General features: G+C 34.1%; 14 non-coding genes across 14 annotated transcripts; all 14 read left to right on the plus strand.

Annotated features, from left to right (window-relative positions):
• The first annotated feature begins 987 nt into the window (after positions 1-987).
• TRNAK-UUU (transfer RNA lysine (anticodon UUU)) lies at positions 988-1060 on the plus strand. Its single transcript has one exon. It is a non-coding gene; the product is annotated as a tRNA-Lys (tRNA).
• Positions 1061-2291: 1231 nt separating this feature from the next.
• Positions 2292-2364, plus strand: TRNAK-UUU (transfer RNA lysine (anticodon UUU)). Its single transcript has one exon. It is a non-coding gene; the product is annotated as a tRNA-Lys (tRNA).
• A 579-nt stretch (positions 2365-2943) lies between these two features.
• Positions 2944-3016, plus strand: TRNAK-UUU (transfer RNA lysine (anticodon UUU)). The gene has a single exon. It is a non-coding gene; the product is annotated as a tRNA-Lys (tRNA).
• Positions 3017-3595: 579 nt separating this feature from the next.
• On the plus strand, positions 3596-3668 carry TRNAK-UUU (transfer RNA lysine (anticodon UUU)). Its single transcript has one exon. It is a non-coding gene; the product is annotated as a tRNA-Lys (tRNA).
• A 579-nt stretch (positions 3669-4247) lies between these two features.
• TRNAK-UUU (transfer RNA lysine (anticodon UUU)) lies at positions 4248-4320 on the plus strand. The gene has a single exon. It is a non-coding gene; the product is annotated as a tRNA-Lys (tRNA).
• A 579-nt stretch (positions 4321-4899) lies between these two features.
• Positions 4900-4972, plus strand: TRNAK-UUU (transfer RNA lysine (anticodon UUU)). Its single transcript has one exon. It is a non-coding gene; the product is annotated as a tRNA-Lys (tRNA).
• Positions 4973-5551: 579 nt separating this feature from the next.
• On the plus strand, positions 5552-5624 carry TRNAK-UUU (transfer RNA lysine (anticodon UUU)). The gene has a single exon. It is a non-coding gene; the product is annotated as a tRNA-Lys (tRNA).
• A 579-nt stretch (positions 5625-6203) lies between these two features.
• Positions 6204-6276, plus strand: TRNAK-UUU (transfer RNA lysine (anticodon UUU)). Its single transcript has one exon. It is a non-coding gene; the product is annotated as a tRNA-Lys (tRNA).
• Positions 6277-7504: 1228 nt separating this feature from the next.
• TRNAK-UUU (transfer RNA lysine (anticodon UUU)) lies at positions 7505-7577 on the plus strand. The gene has a single exon. It is a non-coding gene; the product is annotated as a tRNA-Lys (tRNA).
• A 1231-nt stretch (positions 7578-8808) lies between these two features.
• On the plus strand, positions 8809-8881 carry TRNAK-UUU (transfer RNA lysine (anticodon UUU)). The gene has a single exon. It is a non-coding gene; the product is annotated as a tRNA-Lys (tRNA).
• A 579-nt stretch (positions 8882-9460) lies between these two features.
• TRNAK-UUU (transfer RNA lysine (anticodon UUU)) lies at positions 9461-9533 on the plus strand. Its single transcript has one exon. It is a non-coding gene; the product is annotated as a tRNA-Lys (tRNA).
• A 578-nt stretch (positions 9534-10111) lies between these two features.
• TRNAK-UUU (transfer RNA lysine (anticodon UUU)) lies at positions 10112-10184 on the plus strand. Its single transcript has one exon. It is a non-coding gene; the product is annotated as a tRNA-Lys (tRNA).
• A 579-nt stretch (positions 10185-10763) lies between these two features.
• On the plus strand, positions 10764-10836 carry TRNAK-UUU (transfer RNA lysine (anticodon UUU)). Its single transcript has one exon. It is a non-coding gene; the product is annotated as a tRNA-Lys (tRNA).
• A 1231-nt stretch (positions 10837-12067) lies between these two features.
• Positions 12068-12140, plus strand: TRNAK-UUU (transfer RNA lysine (anticodon UUU)). The gene has a single exon. It is a non-coding gene; the product is annotated as a tRNA-Lys (tRNA).
• Positions 12141-13552: the final 1412 nt, after the last annotated feature.

Consider the following 13552-nt stretch of genomic DNA (forward strand, 5'->3'; position numbering starts at 1 on the left):
CAGTTCTAAAGACTTTATTTCATCAGGAACTCAAATCCATCCTTCTTTGATAGGCACACAGTGATTAAATTAGACAAGTAATAAATCAAACCTATTTGACAAAAATAATTGAATGTGATTATTGAAGTAAGGTGATACTTAACGAATCTTAGGATTTACATCTTAAACACAGAGGAAACTAAAATATATTTCATCAAGAGACCCTACAAGCCAAGTCTTTCAGTTCATGATTGCAGTAACACATATATTTTTCCACATTTTTTGTAATTGCACAGCAAATTGTCATGTTTTATATATTTCGAGCAGTTTCCAATATGGCAACTTCAGTGCTCAGAGCCTGGATAGGTCAGTCGGTAGAGCATCAGACTTTTAATCTGAGGGTCTAGGGTTCAAGTCCCTGTTCAGGCGAGTGTCTTTTAAACAATGGTGTTTTTGTTTGTGAAATGGACAATTTTGCAGAGTTTAAAATTATCCATTCCTGCAGGCAGCCATCTTTTAATTGTTTATGCTGATTATGTTCATTATTCAATGGGAAGGTGAATAGATTGGAAAGATTCTGTAGAATATTAAGAATGGACTTTATCACTCTTCAATAGGCACACATTATTGGCATCTAGTAATATAATCATCACAAAGTAGTATCGCTACATGTCAGTTCTAAAGACTTTATTTCATCAGGAACTCAAATCCATCCTTCTTTGATAGGCACACAGTGATTAAATTAGACAAGTAATAAATCAAACCTATTTGACAAAAATAATTGAATGTGATTATTGAAGTAAGGTGACACTTAACGAATCTAAGGATTTACATCTTAAACACAGAGGAAACTAAAATATATTTCATCAAGAGACCCTACAAGCCAAGTCTTTCAGTTCATGATTGCAGTAACACATATATTTTTCCACATTTTTTGTAATTGCACAGCAAATTGTCATGTTTTATATATTTCGAGCAGTTTCCAATATGGCAACTTCAGTGCTCAGAGCCTGGATAGCTCAGTCGGTAGAGCATCAGACTTTTAATCTGAGGGTCCAGGGTTCAAGTCCCTGTTAAGGCGAGTGTCTTTTAAACAATGGTGTTTTTGTTTGTGAAATGGACAATTTTGCAGAGTTTAAAATTATCCATTCCTGCAGGCAGCCATCTTTTAATTGTTGATGCTGATTTTGTTCATTATTCAATGGGAAGGTGAATAGATTGGAAAGATTCTGTAGAATATTAAGAATGGACTTTATCACTCTTCAATAGGCACACATTATTGGCATCTAGTAATATAATCATCACAAAGTAGTATCGCTACATGTCAGTTCTAAAGACTTTATTTCATCAGGAACTCAATTCCATCCTTCTTTGATAGGCACACAGTGATTAAATTAGACAAGTAATAAATCAAACCTCTTTGACAAAAATAATTGAATGTGATTATTGAAGTAAGGTGATACTTAACGAATCTAAGGATTTACATCTTAAACACAGAGGAAACTAAAATATATTTCATCAAGATACCCTACAAGCCAAGTCTTTCAGTTCATGATTGCAGTAACACATATATTTTTCCACATTTTTTGTAATTGCACAGCAAATTGTCATGTTTTATATATTTCGAGCAGTTTCCAATATGGCAACTCCAGTGCTCAGAGCCAGGATAGCTCAGTCGGTAGAGCATCAGACTTTTAATCTGAGGGTCCATGGTTCAAGTCCCTGTTAAGGCGAGTGTTTTTTAAACAATGGTGTTTTTGTTTGTGAAATGGACAATTTTGCAGAGTTTAAAATTATCCATTCCTGCAGGCAGCCATCTTTTAATTGTTGATGCTGATTATGTTCATTATTCAATGGGAAGGTGAATAGATTGGAAAGATTCTGTAGAATATTAAGAATGGACTTTATCACTCTTCAATAGGCACACATTATTGGCATCTAGTAATATAATCATCACAAAGTAGTATCGCTACATGTCAGTTCTAAAGACTTTATTTAATCAGGAACTCAAATCCATCCTTCTTTGATAGGCACACAGTGATTAAATTTGACAAGTAATAAATCAAACCTCTTTGACAAAAATAATTGAATGTGATTATTGAAGTAAGGTGATACTTAACGAATCTAAGGATTTACATCTTAAACACAGAGGAAACTAAAATATATTTCATCAAGAGACCCTACAAGCCAAGTCTTTCAGTTCTTCATTGCAGTAACACATATATTTTTCCACATTTTTTGTAATTGCACAGCAAATTGTCATGTTTTATATATTTCGAGCAGTTTCCAATATGGCAACTTCAGTGCTCAGAGCCTGGATAGCTCAGTCGGTAGAGCATCAGACTTTTAATCTGAGGGTCTAGGGTTCAAGTCCCTGTTCAGGCGAGTGTCTTTTAAACAATGGTGTTTTTGTTTGTGAAATGGACAATTTTGCAGAGTTTAAAATTATCCATTCCTGCAGGCAGCCATCTTTTAATTGTTTATGCTGATTATGTTCATTATTCAATGGGAAGGTGAATAGATTGGAAAGATTCTGTAGAATATTAAGAATGGACTTTATCACTCTTCAATAGGCACACATTATTGGCATCTAGTAATATAATCATCACAAAGTAGTATCGCTACATGTCAGTTCCAAAGACTTTATTTCATCAGGAACTCAAATCCATCCTTCTTTGATAGGCACACAGTGATTAAATTAGACAAGTAATAAATCAAACCTATTTGACAAAAATAATTGAATGTGATTATTGAAGTAAGGTGATACTTAACGAATCTTAGGATTTACATCTTAAACACAGAGGAAACTAAAATATATTTCATCAAGAGACCCTACAAGCCAAGTCTTTCAGTTCATGATTGCAGTAACACATATATTTTTCCACATTTTTTGTAATTGCACAGCAAATTGTCATGTTTTATATATTTCGAGCAGTTTCCAATATGGCAACTTCAGTGCTCAGAGCCTGGATAGCTCAGTCGGTAGAGCATCAGACTTTTAATCTGAGGGTCTAGGGTTCAAGTCCCTGTTCAGGCGAGTGTCTTTTAAACAATGGTGTTTTTGTTTGTGAAATGGACAATTTTGCAGAGTTTAAAATTATCCATTCCTGCAGGCAGCCATCTTTTAATTGTTTATGCTGATTATGTTCATTATTCAATGGGAAGGTGAATAGATTGGAAAGATTCTGTAGAATATTAAGAATGGACTTTATCACTCTTCAATAGGCACACATTATTGGCATCTAGTAATATAATCATCACAAAGTAGTATCGCTACATGTCAGTTCTAAAGACTTTATTTCATCAGGAACTCAAATCCATCCTTCTTTGATAGGCACACAGTGATTAAATTAGACAAGTAATAAATCAAACCTATTTGACAAAAATAATTGAATGTGATTATTGAAGTAAGGTGATACTTAACGAATCTAAGGATTTACATCTTAAACACAGAGGAAACTAAAATATATTTCATCAAGAGACCCTACAAGCCAAGTCTTTCAGTTCATGATTGCAGTAACACATATATTTTTCCACATTTTTTGTAATTGCACAGCAAATTGTCATGTTTTATATATTTCGAGCAGTTTCCAATATGGCAACTTCAGTGCTCAGAGCCTGGATAGCTCAGTCGGTAGAGCATCAGACTTTTAATCTGAGGGTCCAGGGTTCAAGTCCCTGTTTAGGCGAGTTTCTTTTAAACAATGGTGTTTTTGTTTGTGAAATGGACAATTTTGCAGAGTTTAAAATAATCCATTCCTGCAGGCAGCCATCTTTAAATTGTTGATGCTGATTATGTTCATTATTCAATGGGAAGGTGTATAGATTGGAAAGATTCTGTAGAATATTAAGAATGGAGTTTATCACTCTTCAATAGGCACACATTATTGGCATCTAGTAATATAATCATCACAAAGTAGTATCGCTACATGTCAGTTCTAAAGACTTTATTTCATCAGGAACTCAAATCCATCCTTCTTTGATAGGCACACAGTGATTAAATTAGACAAGTAATAAATCAAACCTATTTGACAAAAATAATTGAATGTGATTATTGAAGTAAGGTGATACTTAACGAATCTAAGGATTTACATCTTAAACACAGAGGAAACTAAAATATATTTCATCAAGAGACCCTACAAGCCAAGTCTTTCAGTTCTTCATTGCAGTAACACATATATTTTTCCACATTTTTTGTAATTGCACAGCAAATTGTAATGTTTTATATATTTCGAGTAGTTTCCAATATGGCATCTTCCTTGCTCAAAGCCAGGATAGCTCAGTCGGTAGAGCATCAGACTTTTAATCTGAGGGTCCAGGGTTCAAGTCCCTGTTCAGGCGAGTGTCTTTTAAACAATGGTGTTTTTGTTTGTGAAATGGACAATTTTGCAGAGTTTAAAATCATCCATTCCTGCAGGCAGCCATCTTTTAATTGTTGATGCTGATTATATTCATTATTCAATGGGAAGGGGTATAGATTGGAAAGATTCTTTAGAATATTAAGAATGGACTTTATCACTCTTCAATAGGCACACGTTATTGGCATCTAGTAATATAATCATCACAATGTATTATCGCTACATGTCAGTTCTAAAGACTTTATTTCATCAGGAACTCAAATCCATCCTTCTTTGATAGGCACACAGTGATTAAATTAGACAAGTAATAAATCAAACCTCTTTGACAAAAATAATTGAATGTGATTATTGAAGTAAGGTGATACTTAACGAATCTAAGGATTTACATCTTAAACACAGAGGAAACTAAAATATATTTCATTAAGAGACCCTACAAGCCAAGTCTTTCAGTTCATGATTGCAGTAACACATATATTTTTCCACATTTTTTGTAATTGCACAGCAAATTGTCATGTTTTATATATTTCGAGCAGTTTCCAATATGGCAACTTCAGCACTCAGAGCCTGGATAGCTCAGTCGGTAAAGCATCAGACTTTTAATCTGAGGGTCCAGGGTACAAGTCCCTGTTTAGGCAAGTTTCTTTTAAACAATGGTGTTTTTGTTTGTGAAATGGACAATTTTGCAGAGTTTAAAATAATCCATTCCTGCAGGCAGCCATCTTTAAATTGTTGATGCTGATTATGTTCATTATTCAATGGGAAGGTGTATAGATTGGAAAGATTCTGTAGAATATTAAGAATGGAGTTTATCACTCATCAATAGGCACACATTATTGGCATCTAGTAATATAATCATCACAAAGTAGTATCGCTACATGTCAGTTCTAAAGACTTTATTTCATCAGGAACTCAAATCCATCCTTCTTTGATAGGCACACAGTGATTAAATTAGACAAGTAATAAATCAAACCTATTTGACAAAAATAATTGAATGTGATTATTGAAGTAAGGTGATACTTAACGAATCTAAGGATTTACATCTTAAACACAGAGGAAACTAAAATATATTTCATCAAGAGACCCTACAAGCCAAGTCTTTCAGTTCATGATTGCAGTAACACATATATTTTTCCACATTTTTTGTAATTGCACAGCAAATTGTCATGTTTTATATATTTCGAGCAGTTTCCAATATGGCAACTTCAGTGCTCAGAGCCTGGATAGCTCAGTCGGTAGAGCGTCAGACTTTTAATCTGAGGGTCCAGGGTTCAAGTCCCTGTTCAGGCGAGTGTCTTTTAAACAATGGTGTTTTTGTTTGTGAAATGGACAATTTTGCAGAGTTTAAAATTATCCATTCCTGCAGGCAGCCATCTTTTAATTGTTTATGCTGATTATGTTCATTATTCAATGGGAAGGTGAATAGATTGGAAAGATTCTGTAGAATATTAAGAATGGACTTTATCACTATTCAATAGGCACACATTATTGGCATCTAGTAATATAATCTTCACAAAGTAGTATCGCTACATGTCAGTTCTAAAGACTTTATTTCATCAGGAACTCAAATCCATCCTTCTTTGATAGGCACACAGTGATTAAATTAGACAAGTAATAAATCAAACCTATTTGACAAAAATAATTGAATGTGATTATTGAAGTAAGGTGATACTTAACGAATCTAAGGATTTACATCTTAAACACAGAGGAAACTAAAATATATTTCATCAAGAGACCCTACAAGCCAAGTCTTTCAGTTCATGATTGCAGTAACACATATATTTTTCCACATTTTTTGTAATTGCACAGCAAATTGTAATGTTTTATATATTTCGAGTAGTTTCCAATATGGCATCTTCCTTGCTCAGAGCCAGGATAGCTCAGTCGGTAGAGCATCAGACTTTTAATCTGAGGATCCAGGGTTCAAGTCCCTGTTCAGGCGAGTGTCTTTTAAACAATGGTGTTTTTGTTTGTGAAATGGACAATTTTGCAGAGTTTAAAATCACCCATTCCTGCAGGCAGCCATCTTTTAATTGCTGATGCTGATTATGTTCATTATTCAATGGGAAGGGGTATAGATTGGAAAGATTCTTTAGAATATTAAGAATGGACTTTATCACTCTTCAATAGGCACACATTATTGGCATCTAGTAATATAATCATCACAATGTATTATCGCTACATGTCAGTTCTAAAGACTTTATTTCATCAGGAACTCAAATCCATCCTTCTTTGATAGGCACACAGTGATTAAATTAGACAAGTAATAAATCAAACCTCTTTGACAAAAATAATTGAATGTGATTATTGAAGTAAGGTGATACTTAACGAATCTAAGGATTTACATCTTAAACACAGAGGAAACTAAAATATATTTCATCAAGAGACCCTACAAGCCAAGTCTTTCAGTTCATGATTGCAGTAACACATATATTTTTCCACATTTTTTGTAATTGCACAGCAAATTGTAATGTTTTATATATTTCGAGTAGTTTCCAATATGGCATCTTCCTTGCTCAGAGCCAGGATAGCTCAGTCGGTAGAGCATCAGGCTTTTAATCTGAGGATCCAGGGTTCAAGTCCCTGTTCAGGCGAGTGTCTTTTAAACAATGGTGTTTTTGTTTGTGAAATGGACAATTTTGCAGAGTTTAAAATCACCCATTCCTGCAGGCAGCCATCTTTTAATTGCTGATGCTGATTATGTTCATTATTCAATGGGAAGGGGTATAGATTGGAAAGATTCTTTAGAATATTAAGAATGGACTTTATCACTCTTCAATAGGCACACATTATTGGCATCTAGTAATATAATCATCACAATGTATTATCGCTACATGTCAGTTCTAAAGACTTTATTTCATCAGGAACTCAAATCCATCCTTCTTTGATAGGCACACAGTGATTAAATTAGACAAGTAATAAATCAAACCTCTTTGACAAAAATAATTGAATGTGATTATTGAAGTAAGGTGATACTTAACGAATCTAAGGATTTACATCTTAAACACAGAGGAAACTAAAATATATTTCATCAAGAGACCCTACAAGCCAAGTCTTTCAGTTCATGATTGCAGTAACACATATTTTTCCACATTTTTTGTAATTGCACAGCAAATTGTCATGTTTTATATATTTCGAGCAGTTTCAATATGGCAACTTCAGCACTCAGAGCCTGGATAGCTCAGTCGGTAGAGCATCAGACTTTTAATCTGAGGGTCCAGGGTTCAAGTCCCTGTTTAGGCAAGTTTCTTTTAAACAATGGTGTTTTTGTTTGTGAAATGGACAATTTTGCAGAGTTTAAAATAATCCATTCCTGCAGGCAGCCATCTTTAAATTGTTGATGCTCATTATGTTCATTATTCAATGGGAAGGTGTATAGATTGGAAAGATTCTGTAGAATATTAAGAATGGAGTTTATCACTCTTCAATAGGCACACATTATTGGCATCTAGTAATATAATCATCACAAAGTAGTATCGCTACATGTCAGTTCTAAAGACTTTATTTCATCAGGAACTCAAATCCATCCTTCTTTGATAGGCACACAGTGATTAAATTAGACAAGTAATAAATCAAACCTATTTGACAAAAATAATTGAATGTGATTATTGAAGTAAGGTGATACTTAACGAATCTAAGGATTTACATCTTAAACACAGAGGAAACTAAAATATATTTCATCAAGAGACCCTACAAGCCAAGTCTTTCAGTTCATGATTGCAGTAACACATATATTTTTCCACATTTTTTGTAATTGTACAGCAAATTGTCATGTTTTATATATTTCGAGCAGTTTCCAATATGGCAACTTCAGCACTCAGAGCCTGGATAGCTCAGTCGGTAGAGCATCATACTTTTAATCTGAGGGTCCAGGGTACAAGTCCCTGTTTAGGCAAGTTTCTTTTAAACAATGGTGTTTTTGTTTGTGAAATGGACAATTTTGCAGAGTTTAAAATAATCCATTCCTGCAGGCAGCCATCTTTAAATTGTTGATGCTGATTATGTTCATTATTCAATGGGAAGGTGTATAGATTGGAAAGATTCTGTAGAATATTAAGAATGGAGTTTATCACTCATCAATAGGCACACATTATTGGCATCTAGTAATATAATCATCACAAAGTAGTATCGCTACATGTCAGTTCTAAAGACTTTATTTCATCAGGAACTCAAATCCATCCTTCTTTGATAGGCACACAGTGATTAAATTAGACAAGTAATAAATCAAACCTATTTGACAAAAATAATTGAATGTGATTATTGAAGTAAGGTGATACTTAACGAATCTAAGGATTTGCATCTTAAACACAGAGGAAACTAAAATATATTTCATCAAGAGACCCTACAAGCCAAGTCTTTCAGTTCATGATTGCAGTAACACATATATTTTTCCACATTTTTTGTAATTGCACAGCAAATTGTCATGTTTTATATATTTCGAGCAGTTTCCAATATGGCAAATTCAGTGCTCAGAGCCTGGATAGCTCAGTCGGTAGAGCGTCAGACTTTTAATCTGAGGGTCCAGGGTTCAAGTCCCTGTTCAGGCGAGTGTCTTTTAAACAATGGTGTTTTTGTTTGTGAAATGGACAATTTTGCAGAGTTTAAAATTATCCATTCCTGCAGGCAGCCATCTTTTAATTGTTTATGCTGATTATGTTCATTATTCAATGGGAAGGTGAATAGATTGGAAAGATTCTGTAGAATATTAAGAATGGACTTTATCACTATTCAATAGGCACACATTATTGGCATCTAGTAATATAATCTTCACAAAGTAGTATCGCTACATGTCAGTTCTAAAGACTTTATTTCATCAGGAACTCAAATCCATCCTTCTTTGATAGGCACACAGTGATTAAATTAGACAAGTAATAAATCAAACCTATTTGACAAAAATAATTGAATGTGATTATTGAAGTAAGGTGATACTTAACGAATCTAAGGATTTACATCTTAAACACAGAGGAAACTAAAATATATTTCATCAAGAGACCCTACAAGCCAAGTCTTTCAGTTCATGATTGCAGTAACACATATATTTTTCCACATTTTTTGTAATTGCACAGCAAATTGTAATGTTTTATATATTTCGAGTAGTTTCCAATATGGCATCTTCCTTGTTCAGAGCCAGGATAGCTCAGTCGGTAGAGCATCAGACTTTTAATCTGAGGATCCAGGGTTCAAGTCCCTGTTCAGGCGAGTGTCTTTTAAACAATGGTGTTTTTGTTTGTGAAATGGACAATTTTGCAGAGTTTAAAATCACCCATTCCTGCAGGCAGCCATCTTTTAATTGCTGATGCTGATTATGTTCATTATTCAATGGGAAGGGGTATAGATTGGAAAGATTCTTTAGAATATTAAGAATGGACTTTATCACTCTTCAATAGGCACACATTATTGGCATCTAGTAATATAATCATCACAATGTATTATCGCTACATGTCAGTTCTAAAGACTTTATTTCATCAGGAACTCAAATCCATCCTTCTTTGATAGGCACACAGTGATTAAATTAGACAAGTAATAAATCAAACCTCTTTGACAAAAATAATTGAATGTGATTATTGAAGTAAGGTGATACTTAACGAATCTAAGGATTTACATCTTAAACACAGAGGAAACTAAAATATATTTCATCAAGAGACCCTACAAGCCAAGTCTTTCAGTTCATGATTGCAGTAACACATATATTTTTCCACATTTTTTGTAATTGCACAGCAAATTGTCATGTTTTATATATTTCGAGCAGTTTCAATATGGCAACTTCAGCACTCAGAGCCTGGATAGCTCAGTCGGTAGAGCATCAGACTTTTAATCTGAGGGTCCAGGGTTCAAGTCCCTGTTTAGGCAAGTTTCTTTTAAACAATGGTGTTTTTGTTTGTGAAATGGACAATTTTGCAGAGTTTAAAATAATCCATTCCTGCAGGCAGCCATCTTTAAATTGTTGATGCTCATTATGTTCATTATTCAATGGGAAGGTGTATAGATTGGAAAGATTCTGTAGAATATTAAGAATGGAGTTTATCACTCTTCAATAGGCACACATTATTGGCATCTAGTAATATAATCATCACAAAGTAGTATCGCTACATGTCAGTTCTAAAGACTTTATTTCATCAGGAACTCAAATCCATCCTTCTTTGATAGGCACACAGTGATTAAATTAGACAAGTAATAAATCAAACCTATTTGACAAAAATAATTGAATGTGATTATTGAAGTAAGGTGATACTTAACGAATCTAAGGATTTACATCTTAAACACAGAGGAAACTAAAATATATTTAATCAAGAGACCCTACAAGCCAAGTCTTTCAGTTCATGATTGCAGTAACACATATATTTTTCCACATTTTTTGTAATTGCACAGCAAATTGTCATGTTTTATATATTTCGAGCAGTTTCCAATATGGCAACTGCAGTGCTCAGAGCCAGGATAGCTCAGTCGGTAGAGCGTCAGACTTTTAATCTGAGGGTCCAGGGTTCAAGTCCCTGTTAAGGCGAGTGTCTTTTAAACAATGGTGTTTTTGTTTGTGAAATGGACAATTTTGCAGAGTTTAAAATTATCCATTCCTGCAGGCAGCCATCTTTTAATTGTTTATGCTGATTATGTTCATTATTCAATGGGAAGGTGAATAGATTGGAAAGATTCTGTAGAATATTAAGAATGGACTTTATCACTCTTCAATAGGCACACATTATTGGCATCTAGTAATATAATCATCACAAAGTAGTATCGCTACATGTCAGTTCTAAAGACTTTATTTCATCAGGAACTCAAATCCATCCTTCTTTGATAGGCACACAGTGATTAAATTAGACAAGTAATAAATCAAACCTATTTGACAAAAATAATTGAATGTGATTATTGAAGTAAGGTGATACTTAACGAATCTAAGGATTTACATCTTAAACACAGAGGAAACTAAAATATATTTCATCAAGAGACCCTACAAGCCAAGTCTTTCAGTTCTTCATTGCAGTAACACATATATTTTTCCACATTTTTTGTAATTGCACAGCAAATTGTAATGTTTTATATATTTCGAGTAGTTTCCAATATGGCATCTTCCTTGCTCAAAGCCAGGATAGCTCAGTCGGTAGAGCATCAGACTTTTAATCTGAGGGTCCAGGGTACAAGTCCCTGTTCAGGCGAGTGTCTTTTAAACAATGGTGTTTTTGTTTGTGAAATGGACAATTTTGCAGAGTTTAAAATCATCCATTCCTGCAGGCAGCCATCTTTTAATTGTTGATGCTGATTATATTCATTATTCAATGGGAAGGGGTATAGATTGGAAAGATTCTTTAGAATATTAAGAATGGACTTTATCACTCTTCAATAGGCACACATTATTGGCAACTAGTAATATAATCATCACAATGTATTTTCGCTACATGTCAGTTCTAAAGACTTTATTTCATCAGGAACTCAAATCCATCCTTCTTTGATAGGCACACAGTGATTAAATTAGACAAGTAATAAATCAAACCTCTTTGACAAAAATAATTGAATGTGATTATTGAAGTAAGGTGATACTTAACGAATCTAAGGATTTACATCTTAAACACAGAGGAAACTAAAATATATTTCATCAAGAGACCCTACAAGCCAAGTCTTTCAGTTCATGATTGCAGTAACACATATATTTTTCCACATTTTTTGTAATTGCACAGCAAATTGTCATGTTTTATATATTTCGAGCAGTTTCCAATATGGCAACTTCAGCACTCAGAGCCTGGATAGCTCAGTCGGTAGAGCATCAGACTTTTAATCTGAGGGTCCAGGGTACAAGTCCCTGTTTAGGCAAGTTTCTTTTAAACAATGGTGTTTTTGTTTGTGAAATGGACAATTTTGCAGAGTTTAAAATAATCCATTCCTGCAGGCAGCCATCTTTAAATTGTTGATGCTGATTATGTTCATTATTCAATGGGAAGGTGTATAGATTGGAAAGATTCTGTAGAATATTAAGAATGGAGTTTATCACTCTTCAATAGGCACACATTATTGGCATCTAGTAATATAATCATCACAAAGTAGTATCGCTACATGTCAGTTCTAAAGACTTTATTTCATCAGGAACTCAAATCCATCCTTCTTTGATAGGCACACAGTGATTAAATTAGACAAGTAATAAATCAAACCTATTTGACAAAAATAATTGAATGTGATTATTGAAGTAAGGTGATACTTAACGAATCTAAGGATTTACATCTTTTTTTTTTTAAATCTGTTTATTATGATTTTCATAGAGTACAATGTAAGACAGAAACAGATAGCAATTATTTGACGAATAAAGCACAAAAACAACATTGGTGTGTACATCAATCAATGTCAGGAATCAAATCTATAATATTGTCAAAGTCGTGGAGTAGATGTGATTCATCAATAAGAACACATTGCACTGGAGTCAAATAGTACTCCAAAAATCAAACCTCAGGAAACCCTTCCTTGAAGTAGAACATTAGAAACATTATATCAAACATAAGTCCATAAGAAAAGGGGGAGATAGAAGAATAGTAGAGAGAAAGTAGGGAGGGGGGGGGGGGGAGGACAGGGAAACACATAAGGATAAGTAGGGAGGAAGAATCAGGATGTTTTTTATTCATAAAGACAAAGTATGGTAGCAATTGATACTTCAATATCAGGACGGAGAGTACTAAATTTCAACTCCAGGGCTTATCTTAAGGTACGGAAAATAGTTTCATAACATGGATTCTTCCAATATCTTCCTGTGAAGGAACCATTCAGTGTGCTCAAATACCTTAAATATTTGGGCCTGTGTGGTCTGATCCCGCGAGTCAATGTAAAGGCCCCACTTTTTGTAGAAAGTTTTGACACCTGACTCTATATTTACTTGAGCCGATTTTCTGTCGTAATATAAGATCTGTAACAACTTACTATGAACTTCTACCAATGTAGGTGAAGAAGACGATAACCAGTGGGATAAAATAATTTTCTTTGATACTGTTACTAAGATAGTGAGAAATGGAATAATTCGCCGTTTCCCAGGTCCTAGATCCCATTCCGAAAAATTTGCCCATAAACAAGAAAGGGGCGTTGCTGATACACGTATATTCAATAGCTGATTAATGTAGGCTAATAATTTGTGCCAGAAACGTCGGATCAGACCACACTCCCAAAACATGTGATAGAAGGAAGCTATTCGAACATGACATTTGGGGCATTCCCCGGTTTCCAAGGGGTGAAATCGAGCATGT

Source organism: Pseudophryne corroboree, chromosome 1 (assembly GCF_028390025.1).
Source record: "Pseudophryne corroboree isolate aPseCor3 chromosome 1, aPseCor3.hap2, whole genome shotgun sequence".
NCBI classification, from domain to species: Eukaryota; Metazoa; Chordata; class Amphibia; order Anura; family Myobatrachidae; genus Pseudophryne; species Pseudophryne corroboree.